Genomic DNA, 18,811 nt, shown 5'->3' with positions numbered 1-18,811 from the left:
CAACGTACAAGAGAAAGTCATTAACAACTTTGGTTGGACAAGAAAATTCTTGGACACAAAAGAACCGGAATTACCAAACATTTCAGTTTTATGCTGATAAGTGAGAATGATCCTGCATTCTGCTGGATGCATGAAGGACATATACCTAGGTAAAACTTGTGTTGTCCATTGTCCATCAGCAGATCTTGTAGTGTAGACGTTCAAATAGCAAAGGAAGGACCCAAATGACCCAATGCCAAAAGAAACACGTGTACCATTGTACCTACAAGTATTGTAAAGAAAAACAAATTAATGAAACCATCTTCACTATTACATAAATTCATAAATATCAAGGTATTCTTAAAGTTTCATATGGCGATAGCCGTCAGCAATTCACAATGTACTACCAGTTCAGACTATGAGAACAACGAAGTTGAAACCGGTTGGGTCGAAACATAAAAAAAAAGTCCAAGATGCGAGTTTTTAAAATTATTTATCGCTCAAACTCTATCGGGAGAACTGGTTAATATTGCAAAACATTCAGCTGGAATAGTTGATGGAATTTAAAAGCAGTCAGAATGCCTAGTTGAATCTAAAGGTAGAGGGTACAGTTGATAGCTAGATGAGAATACGCCTACAGGTAAACTGTATGAGAGCCAAAGGCTAACTAATAGTAATAAATATTTACTGCTAGTAGACTCAGTGACTACGAGAATCACAAAACCAAGGTTTGATAGTGATAGTGGTACTTAAAGATGGTCTTCGGAAACACTGATAATTTGAGTATAATTTAACACAAACATGACTTTTGGGGTTGGTTTGTGTTAGAACGGATCTTATCGTGACAAGATAAGACCAAAAAAAAAGTCCCTTATTTTCCTCCGTTCATAGCTTCCAACTTGCAGCAAACAGTCCTGGATTGGTCTATAATCACTTCTCACATAACATACATCCTACTAAAACAAACATACTGAAGACTGGCACTGTGCCGTTTCAGATTACAATGGAATAATAAGATGTATTTATGTCATAGGCAACAAAATTCGTTTTATGTACATCAGAGCACCGAGCAGTAAAAAATCTGGTGTGAACATCACTCGACTTTCCTTATCCTATTGAATGGTGCTTATTTGGGTGTTCTGTTGTAACATTTACAATATGAAATATCTCTAACCGTTTAGTCAGTATAGCTGAAAACCGCCAAAAAGCGGTAAAATGCCGCCAACCGCTGTACTGGTCTTAACCAAAAGTTTCGTGTCGCATTCTTGTCACATTTGAAAATGTAAATGTAAATGCAATTTCTTTGTGTTATTATGTCACAACTTTGGTGCTCACTGCAGCATTGTAGGATTTTTCCCAATAAGTATCTCAATAATCCTAACAACCAATCTTTACCTACCATGCTGGCACCGGTCGCTATGCGCATTTTAATGTCATAGCTACTCATTTTCCTCACGAGGCTGAGTGGGCCCCGCAACAGCCAGTCACGAAATCAATCATTTGCATGATACAAATTTCTTGACCCCGCCGGGAATCGAACCCGGGTCTCCCGCGTGCAAGGCGAGTGCAGTGACCATTACACAATATTCTCTCTCTCTCTCTTCTTCTCTCGATCTAGCTCTAATTGCTTCATTTTTTTTACGTAACACTTATTTTAATGCCTCTTATGCCTGACTCGTTATGGAGTTGTATATCTCATAGAGTCTGTAACTAAAACCAGACAGCATATAAAGCACTGCAAAGCTATAAAAGTCTGGTCCGCTATCAGCAAACACGAGGGCTTTCACTTTTCTCCCGTAACTTGGCGCGAACACACATGGTGGTTGGAGAAAGCATTTGAGAATGTTATGCTAATACTCTACTTGAGCAAATGTGCATCTCGTAATCAGCTTTTGAAACACAAGTCTACAACGCCGCGGGTATTTGTGTGATTATATCCAATTTGAAAGCTCGTATCTAGTACAAAATGAACAAGATATTGCGAACTCTGTTAATGGCACAAGTAGACTTTGCAATACTTGCGAAACGTGGTTCACAACTGAATGCAAGTAAATGGAAGAATTATTTCGGAGTATTATGCCAAAACACTTACAAGCTTACAACTTCAGTTGGCACTGCCACCAGAACGTTGAAATCCACTCAAGATGAACTTTTAAATGTTCACATGGTGTTATCTATCTCCTGATCTACTTACTTTTATTCCTTTTAAAGAGGACGAATTATGTGTATTGGTTAGAATCAAACTGCTTTTTACACGGCCCTCGAAAGAGATATCTGCCAACAATCGTCACATCAGATACTCAGATACATACCCTGTATATTGAGGACTGAGCATTGCGAGGAATGCCTGCTATATTACCATCAATTATTTCAAGTATTTGCCGAGCATCATTTGCCAGACACTTACTTCCTTGTACACTGAGCGCCACGTTCAGTCATTCAGTATCACATTGAACGCTACTGCTACTATTGGCATAATGTGCACTCCACCTATCACAGGGTGAAAGTCTTTTACTCTGGATACCTCATATTGATGATATTCCCATTGATAATTAAATATGTAACTATGGATGTTTTGTCACATTATATCACATGCTGGTTGCTTAAACTCTTATTTTTTTAGTATGTCACCAAACCAAAGTACACCACTCACCTAGTTTCAATATAAACAATGACATCATAATTCACCATACAACTTATTAATTATTACCAAAAGCTATTAGAAATCAATGTGATCTCAATTGTTTACATTGAAATCAATGTTACCCATTAGAACCTAACGACATAGTTTAATAGTTGAACATTGAATTGAATATTTAGATCACAGAGGAGGAAAAATATTGACATAATGAATGTTGTCATTAAAACATTGTTTGTTAATTCTTAAAATTGATGATCCATTGTTATGTCGATGGGATTAATCCTGCTTGGTACCAAACAGTACAATAAGGGTGAACGTGCTATTGTAAATTGCACTCAGCATTTACTAGAAATTGAACGGTACGTGGTTCAATATGGGATTTTAATCAAGTGTAAAATTGATGATCCATTGTTATGTCGATGGGATTAATCCTGCTTGGTACCAAACAGTACAATAAGGGTGAACGTGCTATTGTAAATTGTACTCAGCATTTACTAGAAATTGAACGGTACGTGGTTCAATATGGGATTTTAATCACGTGTTTTTCTTTTTCGTCAAGAGCCGCTTTTCCAAGAGGAACGGTTCTGTACAAGTTTTTGCTAATTTCAAATATGGGACAATTTTGTCCCAAGTCAGGAATCACTCTACCTCGAAGGCAACTCTGCCTCTCATAAAAAAAGGGGAGGGGGGGACAGTCTCGTCCATAAATGTAATTGATACCCTACTTGGACAACATTACGCCATTACGCAGAAAAGAACCACCCATAAGGAAATTTCCCTTGTGGATGGTTCTTTTCTACCTAATGCTGTCTACTTTACCTACAATATGATATGGAGGTACAATTCCATCACTTGGGCACTACTTTTGAAATGATGCCATGAATCAAATGAGGTGACAAAAGCGCAACACATTGTGTATATCTTGAGTGACAACGTTCATTTGAGTTCAAACCGTCTCTGAACTCTTGGGTATAATTTAGGTGTATTAAAAGTGTTTTTGCCTCGCTTCTTTATGGTATTTGATAGTTTGACTCTTGAGAGTCTTGACAACGTTCATTTGAGTTCAAACCGTCTCTGAACTCTTGGGTATAATTTAGGTGTATTAAAAGTGTTTTTGCCTCGCTTCTTTATGATATTTGATAGTTTGACTCTTGAGAGTCCTGATTTGATGTGTGAATGTGTGTCTCTATCATGTCCTGGTATTTGTGTTAGCTTGTTCACACGATTTATTTTCGCTCGAGTATAAAGTTGACTACTGAATCTTTTTTGTCTATGTATTTTTTCAAAGATTTTGTTTGCACGCGATTCAGATACCATGTCAAACTCGTGTGGTCTATCTGACCAAGATCTTGCATGTAAGCCAATGACCGTTGGAAGTTCAAACCTTCCGTCATAATTCATGTTAGTTGTTAGGTGGGCCTTTATGCCAAAATAATGTATTTAATTGAATAGTGTTTCAATTTGTTCCCATTTTAGGATATTACCTTGTACTCACATCCGAATCCTGGACAAGAGCTTCTGGAACCTTTTAAATACATACTCGTATTTACCTCCAGCCTCCAGATTTTGGACCATTATCTGCCTGAACCCAGACAGACCTAGGTATTATCCAGATACACTGATACATCCATTGTCCAACCTCCAGCCTCCAGATTTTGGACCATTATCTGCCTGAACCCAGACAGACCTAGGTATTATCCAGATACACTGATACATCCATTGTCCATATACCTATCTACCTACAAACATAAGCACGAGTATTATACAATAATTATTAATTATTTCAGGAGGTATGTTCTCCTTGTCTGTTCAAGTGACATGAGCAACAAGTTATGTACAGATGTGCTTGGAAAATGTCTGGCATTTTTTTACAATTGATGCAAGTTTCTTTGATTTCCACATGACATTGTTTACAACTTCTCACAGACGTACATTTTATCAGGTATCAATGTTATCATTAGCTGATATCAATGCCATAATCAACATGATTCAGCAATCCCACAATACCACTGTCTGATCACTTGTTCATTCTATTAGCTACGTTATAGAATGTGCGATGCAACTCTCAAATTCTTATAATTAGCATATAAGCGGACAATTCTCATTTGTACCTATGTATTTTATTTAGTGAAAGTAAAATATGTACTTGAGTAAATAATTAAATATGAATTGCATAGGATGGGTGATCACAAAGTTTTCAGCAATAGGTACAATGTCGGACCAAAACCCGATGAATTTTAAACGAAGATCAAGAACGGTCTGTCAGTATTTGCATATGGACTTTCTTGAAGATTTCCATATTTCATCCATGCCATTATTTGAACATTTGTTTGAGAGAGTGACCACTTAACTAAAGAGTTCCAAGGGAATTTTTAAACCCTCTCATGGCCCGTACAACCCGCGGTCCCCGTAGACCATAGTTTCAGAACCCCTGGTTCACTATCAAGACACCTTGCTCACATTTCTAATAATAACACATTCTAATAATGTACTTCTAATGAGTCTAATAGCACCTTTTCTCCATTCAGTCCGATTGAGTAAACATGTTTGTGACTATTTTTGTTGTTAGGTCAGCAGTGTCGCAATGCGAGGGTCGTGGGTTCAATCCAGGCTGAGTCAGGTGAGTCAGGTTATCAGCCTGTAAGATCTTTTGCCAAGGTTGATTTATATTAGGAGAAGTTTCGAAAGCGACTCGAAAACTGGGATTGGGTAAGCCTAATTATTTACAGACTGTGAATGTAGACTGCATACTGCATAGTACAGTCTGTGAAAAGACAGAGGAACTAGCACAAGATTAGCACTGCGTAATTACATGCCCACCACTCACCCTCAGACCGTCTGACAGACTAGTCGGAATATGTGTGGCGGAAAAAGCTCGAGACCTAGGTTTGTCAGACCGTCTGAGAAACCGTCAGATGGCAATGCCCAATGGAATAACAATATTTATGTCAAAGGCAACAAAAACTGTTTAGTCAACTGTTCCATTTATGTTAGGTTGTTAGGTATGCCTTTGTTGTGACATTACTAAATAATCACCAAAATACCTACACAGAACTAAGTTAAAAGAGAATCTTCCCATCAGAGTTTACACTCTACCATACCGAAACACTTTTCAGTCAAAGTTGAAGGATGGACAGGTAATTGATTTTCTTCGAGAGATTTCCCATAACCACGTGACTGTCGATCATTACGGGCAATTCAAATGAATAAAATCAAATTGCACATTATTCATATTCAATAAGGTAGTTGCAAAGTACCGTGGCTGACTATTGCAGGAATTGAGCAAAATTTGGTATTGAACAGATTAAAGTGGTTCTAATTTTAGCCTGTCTAGGTAGCTTGGGAGTTACCACACCTGCCTTGTAAGCGCTAGACCGCAGGTTTAACTCCCGCCCGGGGCGAACTTTATGTTAAAGAGATTAGGGCCATTCTCAGAGCGACTTGCTTTCTCCTATCCTATCCTCCATTTTTCGATTTCGGGAGAAGAACTAGGTAGGTAACTATAAGAACAACACCAACGTACAAGAGAAAGTCATTAACAACTTTGGTTGGACAAGAAAATTCTTGGACACAAAAGACCAAACATTTCAGTTTTATGTTACCAAACATTTCAGTTTTATGCTGATAAGTGAGAATGATCCTGCATTCTGCTGTATGCATGAAGGACATATACCTAGGTAAAGCTTGTGTTGTCCATTGTCCATCAGCAGATCTTGTAGTGTAGACGTTCAAATAGCAAAGGAAGGACCCAAATGACCCAATGCCAAAAGAAACACGTGTATCATTGTACCTACAAGTATTGTAAAGAAAATCAAATTAATGAAACCATCTTCATTATTACATAAATATCAAGGTATTCTTAAAGTTTTATATGGCGATAGCCGTCAGCAATTTACAATGTACTACCATTTCAGACTATAAGAACAACGAAATTGAAACCGGTTGGGTCGAAACATAAAAAAAAGTCCAAGATGCGAGTTTTTAAAATTATTTATCGCTCAAACTCTATCGGGAGAACTGGTTTGCAAAACATTCAGCTGGAATAGTTGATGGAATTTAAAAGCAGTCAGAATGCCTAGTTGAATCTAAAGGTAGAGGGTAGAGTTGATAGCTAGATGAGAATACGCCTACAGGTAAACTGTATGAGAGCCAAAGGCTAACTAATAGTAATAAATAGTAACTGCTAGTAGACTCAGTGACTACGAGAATCACAAAACCAAGGTTTGATAGTGATAGTGGTACTTAAAGATGGTCTTCGGAAACACTGATAATTTGAGTATAATTTAACACAAACATGACTTTTGGGGTTGGTTTGTGTTAGAACAGATCTTATCGTGACAAGATAAGACCAAAAAAAAGTCCCTTCACAAAATCTAACGATCTAACCAAAAGAAAAATCTTCTTTAAATGAGAACTCATTACTAATATGCTTCTTTTCCTCCGTTCATAGCTTCCAACTTGCAGCAAACAGTCCTGGATTGGTCTATAATCACTTCTCACATAACATACATCCTACTGAAACAAACATACTGAAGACTGGCACTGTGCCGTTTCAGATTACAATGGAATAAATTAATAAGATGTATTTATGTCATAGGCAACAAAAGAGAAGAACTCTGTTGTTACAGTTCTGGTTTCTTCAATCAGACTGGAAAACAAAATCTGGTTCTGAAATCAACAAATCTTTCTGGCCGGATAGGTGAATTGCTTTATGATCACCCTGTGGCAACAAAATTCGTTTTATGCCCATCAGAGCACCGAGCAAAAAAACCAAGGCAAAGCTTTTTTAATGCACCATTGCTTCATATTATGGTGTACTGACATGACATCCTTCAAGATTTTTCATTATTGACGCAAGAGAAAAGTTTCCAAGCTCTGGTGCACCGGAGGTAGGCATGGTCTCCTAACTCTCCTAATAAGAGGGAAGACTAATCTGACATTTCCGAATCTGTCACACTTTGAGATCCCTCTTTAGGGAGACAAATTTTTTCTAGCCATTCACTCTTTCAAATCCTTCTGACGTCATTTATCATTTATGTGCCCGGATGCCCTAGGATTCCTAGATAAACAATAGGAAATTATCGTGTTTAAAAAATCAACCTCAGAGGTGCAGTGGTTAGCATGATGGACTTTTTACTTGGAGGTTGATGGTTCGAAGACATAAAATTAATCGAGGTGTATCAAGAGAGGAACGACCTAAGTCATGGTTTAGGTTCACTCTCATTGAAAGTTCGACTGCTTATGTGTTTCGCAATGGTAAGTTGTTTTTGTCAGGATTGTTATTTTTGTTGGTACGAGTATTACATGCACACTATTTCGAGTTACAAAATGTATTCTTTTTTTCTACCTGTTTCGAGGTCCCTGCTTGATTGGTTATTATTTACATATGTACATACATTAGGATCTCGGGACAGAGAAATGAATGGGTGATTAGTAGGGACTTACGTATTGGTAAGACTTACTATTACTACGCAGTATCAGATCAGAGGCGGAGAGTTCTCTTTGGAAAGGTGTTCAATCTTGAAAGAAGATATCAAATGGTTCATTATGGAATCTATCCTATCTTTAGATAGACATATCTTTTTTGACGGCATGAGGGATGTTTATCATGAACTTTGAGGAATATATCGGGATGGAAATCAATCGAGCTATACCTCCTCAAATTTAGCTCGATCCAGAATTGAACTCAATCCCGAGAGATGACCCCAGAAATAGGTATTTGGATTATCTGGGTGAATAAAGGCCAGGAAAATAGGAAATCTACAATGCAACCAAAATTGAGAGCCATGATTTACAGAATACATTCAAAAAATCAACCAGTACGAACGTCCAAAACCAAACAATGGATTTTTGATAAGGCCAAAGTATTACGCTCGATATTTGGATATCCATCACACACTCTGAACCAACTGATAGTAAATGAATGACAAGCAAAAAATCTCACGCAAGCAAAACGGCCTTACTGTACGATAAGACGCTAGAGATAGTGGCACTGGCAAATCTTGGCGAAGAGCCTGAGGGGGATCGTAAGTTCAAAGTTCCAGAATCTAGTTTAGCCTTCATATGATAGGGAACTTCTTAATTACACACACGGTATCAGGGATGGGGATAAAATGGAGGAGGAGGAGGGGTGAAAATGAAGAGAGGGTACTAAGGCTTGGGTGACCTTGGGTCTATCATCTAATGTTAAAATGAGTGATTTCTACGCATGCGCACACTTGAAAAAACGAAATTTTACCCCTATGCAGCAACATAGTAGGATACCTTATCAAGTCACCCGCCACGCCGGTTTACCAGTATAGGGCTAATTTACTTTAGACTTAAGACTTCAGTGACATCTTAACTTATCAAGAGTCTAGAGGACTTGTAACCTTTTCTTGGCTATAAGTGTCTTGATCTTGAACACAGGTTTGCCTTACTATATTGGCTGGGTACTCCGGGGCCCCTTACAGCATCTCATTATTGCGATCCTGAAGTTCCTTGGCTAAAAAAATCAATTCCAACGGATTAAAACTGGCAGCTTAGTTCGTTCACCTTTGGGTTCAAAAGGCCAAGTAGTATAGTACTCCACAATTTCGCATGTACGTAGATGGAACCTAGAAGTACCCTCACTGGTATATTTCACCCTCCTCAGTTTCTCTGAAATTCACCTGCAGCACCTCTAAACAATTTCGCATGTACGTAGATTGTAGAATTGAACATCTCATATGATATTAATGAGAATATCTTCTATTGGTGTAACAAAATCCAAGTTATAATCAATATGACTGTCCCTGTCCATGTGATTGAATAACAAAATATCGTGTTATATCGGCTGCAAAATATAAAGATAAACCTGGGACAACATTAATATCTGACGTAGCTTGAGGTATTCCCTGGGATTTGACCCTCATGCCTTAATCCATTTGTTAACATGATGTCACATTGCAAATGCTTTTAAGAAATGTTGTCCTGATTCTCACCATAAATTTACAGAAGATTACCAAATGAAATATTTAATTTGAAACTTCAAAATAAATGTATAATATGGACAACTTATTTGCCAACAGTTCTTTGCAAATTTCCATGTAAAAAATTGATTGCGTGAAAGAAATTTCCTCAGATTACTTTCACGCATTTATTGCTTACGTAATATTATTTAATTCGACTTGCAGCAAAAATGTATCATCAATTATTGCAAGTGTAACCACTTGGTTGAAATATCCCGTTTTACCTATCAAATTAAATCTTATTTAAGTTGTTCTTGTTTCCAATCTTCATTTGCTAATTAAATGTTCATTGAAGAACTCATGAAGAACTTGCATATATCACACACGTGTTTAGCGGAATTTTATGTTTTATGTCTCAAGTCCTTGCATACTTTCATGAGCAATTTGTATTAAATTACGATACTTTCATTAGTTTTATGTACTCTCAGATGGATTTTATGTTTGCAGTTAATGGACTATTGGGTAAATTAAACGAATACTCATACTGTGTTTTTATGAGTGGTCATCCAACTTTAACATTTTGACATCATTACGCCAAATACTACCGTTACTACTCTAATGGCAACATTGCTATTGAAGTAGATAGGAAATCTTGACACCCTGTAGATGTCTCGCATTTCCAAGCTGTCTAATTATACACCTTGTATCTTGTCGGATGGAAATAATCTTGAGAAGAACTCTGTTGTTACAGTTCTGGTTTCTTCAATCAGACTGGAAAACAAAATCTGGTTCTGAAATCAACAAATCTTTCTGGCCGAATAGGTGAATTGCTTTATGATCACCCTGAACGTAAGGTATTAATAGTAAAATAGTATTAATTTATTTTGTTGAGAAGTGCAACTAATACTAATAATACACTTGGCTAATTCTATTAATTCACGACTAATAAATTAAACTTGCACATCTTAATCGTGCAGTGACCATAAAGACATGACCTATGATTCGATGCAGTTTCCTAGACTTTGTACAAACAATAAGCAGGTACATGACGTGGGTATTTGTACAATAAATGGTGTTTTAATTGCATGGTTTGCATAGTTTTATTTAAACCAAAGTGAGAATGTACTTGGTCACAACACTCACAACTATTTGTACAAACACTTTGAAGGCGTAGGATTGTAATGGTGCATGTTTTGAGTAGTTGCACAAAACCACAAATATTGTTTGATAGCATCGGTCGTCAAAAGAAGGAGACTTGAATATAAAGTGAGGATACAAGTGTCGGGTATATCATAGAGTTCCTAGCTCCCAAGACCTTCTCAAAGAGCTGGGATCCCAAAAATAAGAAGGTTGATTTCTTGATTTTCTTGGCAATTTTGGCCCTCTGAAATTAAAACAAACCATGTAATTCTTAGCCCTCTTGGTGAAGTATTTAAAGGGTACAATCATGTTAGATAATGGACTTACGTCATCATGAGTGTACAATTTAGTGTGACATGGTGTAATAGATCATGATATTACGGCTAACGCGTGGGATGATCACTCCTAATCAAGATAATGAGGTGATATGGTAACTAGTGATCAAAATATATGGACATCATACATCATTCATAGCGCTAAGGTGGCCTCCGAATTACAACGTAATTTCATAAATTATACGTAATCATTAGAGACAAACCTTTGTTTTAAATCCCTTCGTAGAATGGGGGATAAAATACGGAATAAGTGGTTGGGTGGAAGAGCTCCTCAAGGAGAACCCTGCCATTTAAAAGAAAGCCGTAAAAAAATAAATAAAAATAAAAAATAAGACATGGAATAGGAATGATGGATAATACGACTGGTTTCCATTTTCCTGTTCATCAAATAGGTTTGTGTAGATATCCCAGTGTGAAAGTTATTGCATCACGAATTTAAATCAAACTGTTGGAATCTAGATCAAGAAGAATCTCTTTCATAAATATTTCTGCATGGTCCGAAAGTGATCTGAAATCGGAGTATGTAAATGTTGATCAGGCCCAGAGTTAGGTTAACCCCATAGCCCATGTGTTGTGGTATTTGTGGAAGGATGCTCTTTTTGACTTTGCGGAGGCTATGGCAACCAAGCTTATAGGATTATAATGTGTTTCATGTCATTCAACTGAACGTCAATTATGCCCCGACCTCATGGAGTCATGTATTTCATCACCAGGCTCCACAGCCATCCTCCAAAAACCACAAATAAAAGTCCATCTTGTGGTAGTTGAGGTTACCCTCTTCAGATCAAGTCTTAGCTTCTGGTGTTGGGATTTTCGATTGATCACAGCCACACTTGATCAGATTGCGAGGCTATTGATTTATTCCGCTATTAAAATTATACATTTCAAGACTGGTTTCCATTTTCCTGTTCATCAAATAGGTTTGTGTAGATATCCCAGTGTGAAAGTTATTGCATCACGAATTTAAATCAAACTGTTGGAATCTAGATCAAGAAGAATCTCTTTCATAAATATTTCTGCATGGTCCGAAAGTGATCCGAAATCGGAGTATGTAAATATTGATCAGGCCCAGAGTTAGGTTAACCCCATAGCCCATGTGTTGTGGTATTTGTGGAAGGATGCTCTTTTGACTTTGCGGAGGCTATGGCAACCAAGCTTATAGGCTTATAATGTGTTTCATGTACCGAAATAAGGCGCTTCTGAACTGTACTTTATTCTGGTTCTAAGAATCGCGGAAGTTCCTTTCAAGTGTTACGAAATTTAATACGAACCCTGAAGGGATGATCTCCGGAAATTGAAATATTACTAGCAAGGATATCGTTTAGTTGACGCTCAGTAAATCCGAACCTGTACTAATATAAATATGTTGGTATCAATAAATCAATATGTAATGTAAACATCTTGTACATGAATGACTTTGTAACCGTGAGTTTACAGAATATTAGTATGTATTTATGTACAACTTTATGCGGTAATCATATGAAATATGTATTTTATTATACAGGTTTAGTCAACCATCCATTCGCAAGCCAATGCTTTCGTTAGTTCTTGGGTATTCCCTCTTGAGAATTCCCGTGAGCTGTGCACCCTGTAGAAATAATATTATGAGTTCAACTTGGGGCGTCATTGTATTAAATTTTGCATCCGTGTTTTTTCGAAAAAAGTTGTGATGACATAACTTGTACATAATTCTGTACGGTTCTTAGTTTCATCTCATTTCCGTCGATAAAAAATTGCCATTCGTAACCTACAGCACACACTGAGGTCTACCATTATGTGTATTAAATCAAAAAATAATTGCTGGCATATTTCTTACTGCTTTAACATTGGTCTATTCAGACAGTAAGTTATTATATTCTCTGGACTTGTATGATTTGCTCTTGCCATATTTCGATGATAATTTCAACATCTTGAAACCAAACATTACCTACTCTGAACTCTCTTCTCAATGTAAAAGGCCATGACTGATTTCTTTGGTATCACCTTCAAAGTCCTCTCCCGCCTACTTCATGCGGGAAAATAATCATGGATATATAATTGATGTTTGTTCTTTATAAGCTGGTAATGCTCTCTGACGGATCAGACATTCAATTAACTCTCATACATCAGATTTTATTCATACCTTAAGATCTTGGCTTTGTATACCGGATGGTACGCATGTACTTGTCTTAATGTATGGAAACTCCTGCCGCCTGGATCTAAGGCATCAACATAAGACTAGCTGTAGTTCCCCTAATGTTGCAGATCCAATAGTTTCTATCCTCTTTTTGCTCAGTAGGTTTCATCTACGCTGTTCCTGTCAAAATGGAAATATAATGTAAATAATTCGGATGTAAGACCGGCTTATCGGACATCATTACGCCAAATACTACCGTTACTACTCTAATGGCAACATTGCTATTGAAGTAGATAGGAAATCTTGACACCCTGTAGATGTGTCGCATTTCCAAGCTGTCTAATTATACACCTTGTATCTTGTCGGATGGAAATAATCTCCCATGTAAACAATTGAATTTGTCGTCGTGGACCCAGAAGGATTAATTATGGTGTACTGACATGACATCCTTCAAGATTTTTCATTATTGACGCAAGAGAAAAGTTTCCAAGCTCTGGTGCACCGGAGGTAGGCATGGTCTCCTAACTCTCCTAATAAGAGGGAAGACTAATCTGACATTTCCGAATCTGTCACACTTTGAGATCCCTCTTTAGGGAGACAAATTTTTTCTAGCCATTCACTCTTTCAAATCCTTCTGACGTCATTTATCATTTATGTGCCCGGATGCCCTAGGATTCCTAGATAAACAATAAGAAATTATCGTATTTAAAAAATCAACCTCAGAGGTGCAGTGGTTAGCATGATGGACTTTTTACCTGGAGGTTGATGGTTCGAAGACATAAAATTAATCGAGGTGTATTAAGAGGGGAACGACCTAAGTCATGGTTTAGGTTCACTCTCATTGAAAGTTCGACTGCTACTTTTAAAGACTTTCGATGTTCAAGTGAAGGATTCCGACTTTTAAATCAATACTGAACCTCAGATGCTATTACTGATCGAGATGCAAAGGTCATAAAGACCGAACATGGAGTTTTCTATAAATCACTTGAACCATGGTGAATAGTTCAAGACAAGTCGGGCCGTTTTATTAATTCAGGTACCCTCAAGAGCCACTGTTACTGTCTGTGGCTTGACAGGGCTGGTTTGGTCTCAGTTTTACGTCCTCCAGCGAGACGAAAGTTCGACTGCTACTTTTAAAGACTTTCGATGTTCAAGTGAAGGATTCCGACTTTTAAATCAACACTGAACCTCAGATGCTATTACTGATCGAGATGCAAAGGTCATAAAGACCGAACATGGAGTATCCTATAAATTACTTGAACCATGGTGAATAGTTCAAGACAAGTCAGGCCGTTTTATTGATGACATTGCCATGGTGAATGGGACAATCATTGGAAAAATGAGTATGAGAACGCTTTGAAGAAAAAAGTTGGGCCTATCTCTGTATCTTTCAGTATTACATGGGACAATCATTGGAAAAATGAGTATGAGAACGCTTTGAAGAAAAAAGTTGGGCCTATCTCTGTATCTTTCAGTATTACCTCGAGTGACATCGTAAGCTCCTAGTTTGTGATAGAGGGTAGCATCGAACTATCAGTTAGGACTGTTATCGATCGATGTGGATCGACTATGTTTGGAAACACCTTTAGGAGTGAATACAGAACATATTCCAGTCGACTATGTTTGGAAACACCTTTAGGAGTGAATACAGAACATATTCCAGTCGACTATGTTTGGAAACACCTTTAGGAGTGAATACAGAACATATTCCAGTCGACTATGTTTGGAAACACCTTTAGGAGTGAATACAGAACATATTCCAGTCGACTATGTTTGGAAACACCTTTAGGAGTGAATACAGAACATATTCCAGTCGACTATGTTTGGAAACACCTTTAGGAGTGAATACAGAACATATTCCAGTCGACTATGTTTGGAAACACCTTTAGGAGTGAATACAGAACATATTCCAGTCGACTATGTTTGGAAACACCTTTAGGAGTGAAACACCTTTAGGAGTGAATACAGAACATATTCCAGGATTTTTCCACCATCCCACACTATTGAGTCACTTGTTGTTCATAAACTACACCTTGTGGGACCTGCAAAAGTTTCTGATAACCGTCCAAATCTAGTCCAAGATAGGACATCCCCACTGACTGACATCGGCTGAGAATCACTGCTACCGAGTTTAATCGGGTTCGTAAAGTTGAACAAATCACATTTGCCTTTTTCAGAAATTAACTGCATGACATTTTCGATCAATTCTTCGTGTTAAATTGGCTAGATACCTTAAGGTAAACAAGTTCTTGCCTCACAGAGCAGTTATTCTAGTCGAATACAATATTGAGATTTCTGGAGCTTACGGATTGATAGTCATGTGAGGTGATTAGGGAGCATTGGACCATCAGTGTCACTGATCACTAGACATGGATTATTACGGTAAAAACGTGAAAAAGACTTTGGTCAGTAAAAAAAAAGTATGCAACCTTGAAGGAGCTACTTAAATTTTCTCGAAAAAAAGTTCGCCTGCGGCGCTGTCATTTTAAGTTCTAAAGAAATGTATTGGGGGAATAACTAATTGACTATACTCGTCTTTTACACGTATTTAATTACATAAAAAACTGACACATGACAAGCTACAGGTTACATACTAACATACTTACTGAAAAGTTTCGCCTGCGGCACTGAAGATTACATATTGTAGACCAAAATATTCAAAAAATTCGCCCGCGGCGTCAAATTTTGTGTTTTTGATACGGATATTACGTATATCACAGGATAAATTTAGCGTTATGCTACGTAAAGCTTGTACAAATCAGCTGATAACATAAAGAAAAGCTACATATGTACTTAGTTGCCGGTTGATACAGACATCACTACAAAAAACAAACAGTCGATTACAACCGGGTTGACCAATTTGGCAACACTGGCAGGGAAAAAACTTACGACAATCAGAGACAGAATTGACACGTTTCGTGTAAATGTTCAGTGACAACTTCACACACTTCACAGCTTTGCTAGTTCTGTGTCCAATCTAATTAAATGCACAACAGAAATCTCCTACATGTATGTTTTGTTATTATTAATATGTCATTGGAAACTTTAAAAAAATAAATTAAATTTGTTGTATACTGTGAGGTTTATTTTTGGGCCCTATAAATAGAATTAATTTAATCAATACCACAACGTATAACTGCAATATTTCCTCCACCTCACATCAGACAACACACAGAGGAACAATCAACCTGCCCGAGCCTAAACCGTAGCCTGGAGCCTAAATCAGCCGCCAAGGCCAGGGAGCTCTGGGTTAGGAAGTGAAATATATCCGCGACACGGAACCAAGTCAAAACGATTTTTCATACATAACGTCGCCAGGGCCGTTGAAACTCCTAGGAATATTGGACCTGTGTCGCCAAGTTAGACCTTCAAAGTCTTCGAATGGCTGTCTGAAATTGATAACACAAGCAATTTTTCAGTCTTATTAAGAAGGTCTAAATATAGACTAGGTTCATTAGTGAGTCATCAATATTTGCATATTACTAGTGTGTTTATGTTTACATTTAAAGACCTCAAGGCGATGTTCCACTATTGAAGTTTGATAGATACTAGTGCAAAGGAAAGAAGGTAAATTTTCAGACTTATATGACAAATGACTCACGAATACGCCAGAAACAACAATCCTTTTGGGCAATTTAAAAGGCAATGGCCCTTCAGCTAACTTTGGTACGAAATGGTGGCCCCTGATACTTATGATACCCGTCTAGTAAACGATCCCAAGGATTTTCTTGCAAAAAATGAAAGTACTCCTGTTTGTAATGCAAATTAGCCTATTTACTGTTTATACATGGCAAATATAATTGGATCAGAGGCAAGTGATCAGAAAACACACATGGCATGGGTGCGTTATTGAACTACACATGCTCATTCAGTCAATCCATTACTTAGTTTTGCAGATTTGTATAAGTTTAACCCATCCCTTGGGGCAGTTGCCCTCACACGTAAGCCTCAGAGAGGGCTTTTTGTGTATGGAGTTAAGGTTTTACTGTTTATACATGGCAAATATAATTGGATCAGAGGCAAGTGATCAGAAAACACACATGGCATGGGTGCGTTATTGAACTACACAAACATGCTCTGCTCATTCAGTCAATCCATTACTTAGTTTTGCAGATTTGTATAAGTTTAACCCATCCCTTGGGGCAGTTGCCCTCACACGTAAGCCTCAGAGCGGGCTTTTTGTGTATGGAGTTAAGGACACTTCCTTGTCTTATTAGTTGCGTTAAACAAATAAATATTAGACACAAGTGAATAGGATCTTTACCAAGTCAATGGATAAGATAGTACTAAACTATAGGGTGTGAATGTGAACACCGATCTACATGGTGTTCAAAAAGCAATGTAGTTTTGGACGCGTTTCGCTCTAATTTGAGCGTATCAGCTAGCTCAGGCGTTGGCTGAGATTTCTGTTCAAATTTGAGCTCCCCAGATGAAAATCTAGCGGCACATTTTTTATAAAGGCTGCACATTGGAATTTTATCAAAGTTCATGTTTTTTTCTTTTATTTTTCCGTGTCCGCATTAAGATAGGCGACATGCCTAGGACTTTAAACCCCGGTTACAAAGTTCATTAAAGGGTCACCTATCCCTCAAATGAACTTTTATTTATTTTTGTTTTTTTTTTATCGTATGGACGTTTTATTTTTTCAAAGGATATACATAGAATACAGAACAAAGGAGCATTTAAGTAACAAAAACAAAAGAAATAATAACACTTCTATCTACTTATAGAGGTAAACTCTGTAGCCAGGCAACAGCTTCTGAACTAAGTGTTTTGATATCCTCAATGTTTCCCTTAAATGACAAAGATGGACAGTCATATAGGATATGGTCAGTAGTCTGTTTAGAGTGCCCACACTCGCAACTTTCGTCGTCAGTCAGCCCCCATTTGAACAGACATGAGTTGCAGCGTCCATGATGTGTGCGGAGTCTGTTAAGGTTGCATAAAGCTTTCCTTAGGAGAGAGGACTTTTAAATAATAGGTTAAGGTTCGATATATCCTGGATCAACTAATCACCAAGATTAAATCACTTACTCTAAGTTGGTACTTGCTATGAACCGATTCTACTCAAGTCATTCTTGATTCATATAGATCAAACTTTGCCTTAGATCTAATTCTAATTAGTTTCACTATAAACCAGGATTTTAACCTTTCCTAGCACTGGTGTCGAGTTAGGTACACATATCAATATAATATTGTGAAGATCCATTACGGATAGTTCAACAGGGCCTTCAGAAAGGGGGGGGAGGGAGAGAGAGAGAGTCAAGGTGTAAAAAGTTCTCAGTAGCTTAACAAGAAGTCCTTAAAAAGAAATAGTGGGCTAAGGGTAAGTAAGCTAAGTATTGCTATTCGCCTGGTATTTGGTGTCACGTATTTTATTTAAGTATACACCGCTCTAAAGGATAACTTGAACAATCCAACAAGTACTATTTTCACGGACACACACCCTCCTCCCTTCATTTCTACCGTTCCATTTTCGAAACACGTTCCAATCTGTTGCCAACCACATGTGAAGCTAAATGTAGTGTTCCAATTGGGGAAACTATCTCAGGAGAGAGACTTTGGCTTCATCCATAGATATAGATACTCATATTAACATAGATACTCCTCTCTATCCCTTATTCCTACCATGCATCCATAAAGGATAATATGGATGAAATAGAGGACGAGA

Source organism: Diaphorina citri, unplaced genomic scaffold (genome assembly GCF_000475195.1).
Source record: "Diaphorina citri unplaced genomic scaffold, Diaci psyllid genome assembly version 1.1 scaffold1145, whole genome shotgun sequence".
Taxonomy (NCBI): Eukaryota; Metazoa; Arthropoda; class Insecta; order Hemiptera; family Psyllidae; genus Diaphorina; species Diaphorina citri.
The sequence above is the reverse complement of the archived record's forward strand: the minus strand, read 5'-3'. Positions refer to the sequence as shown.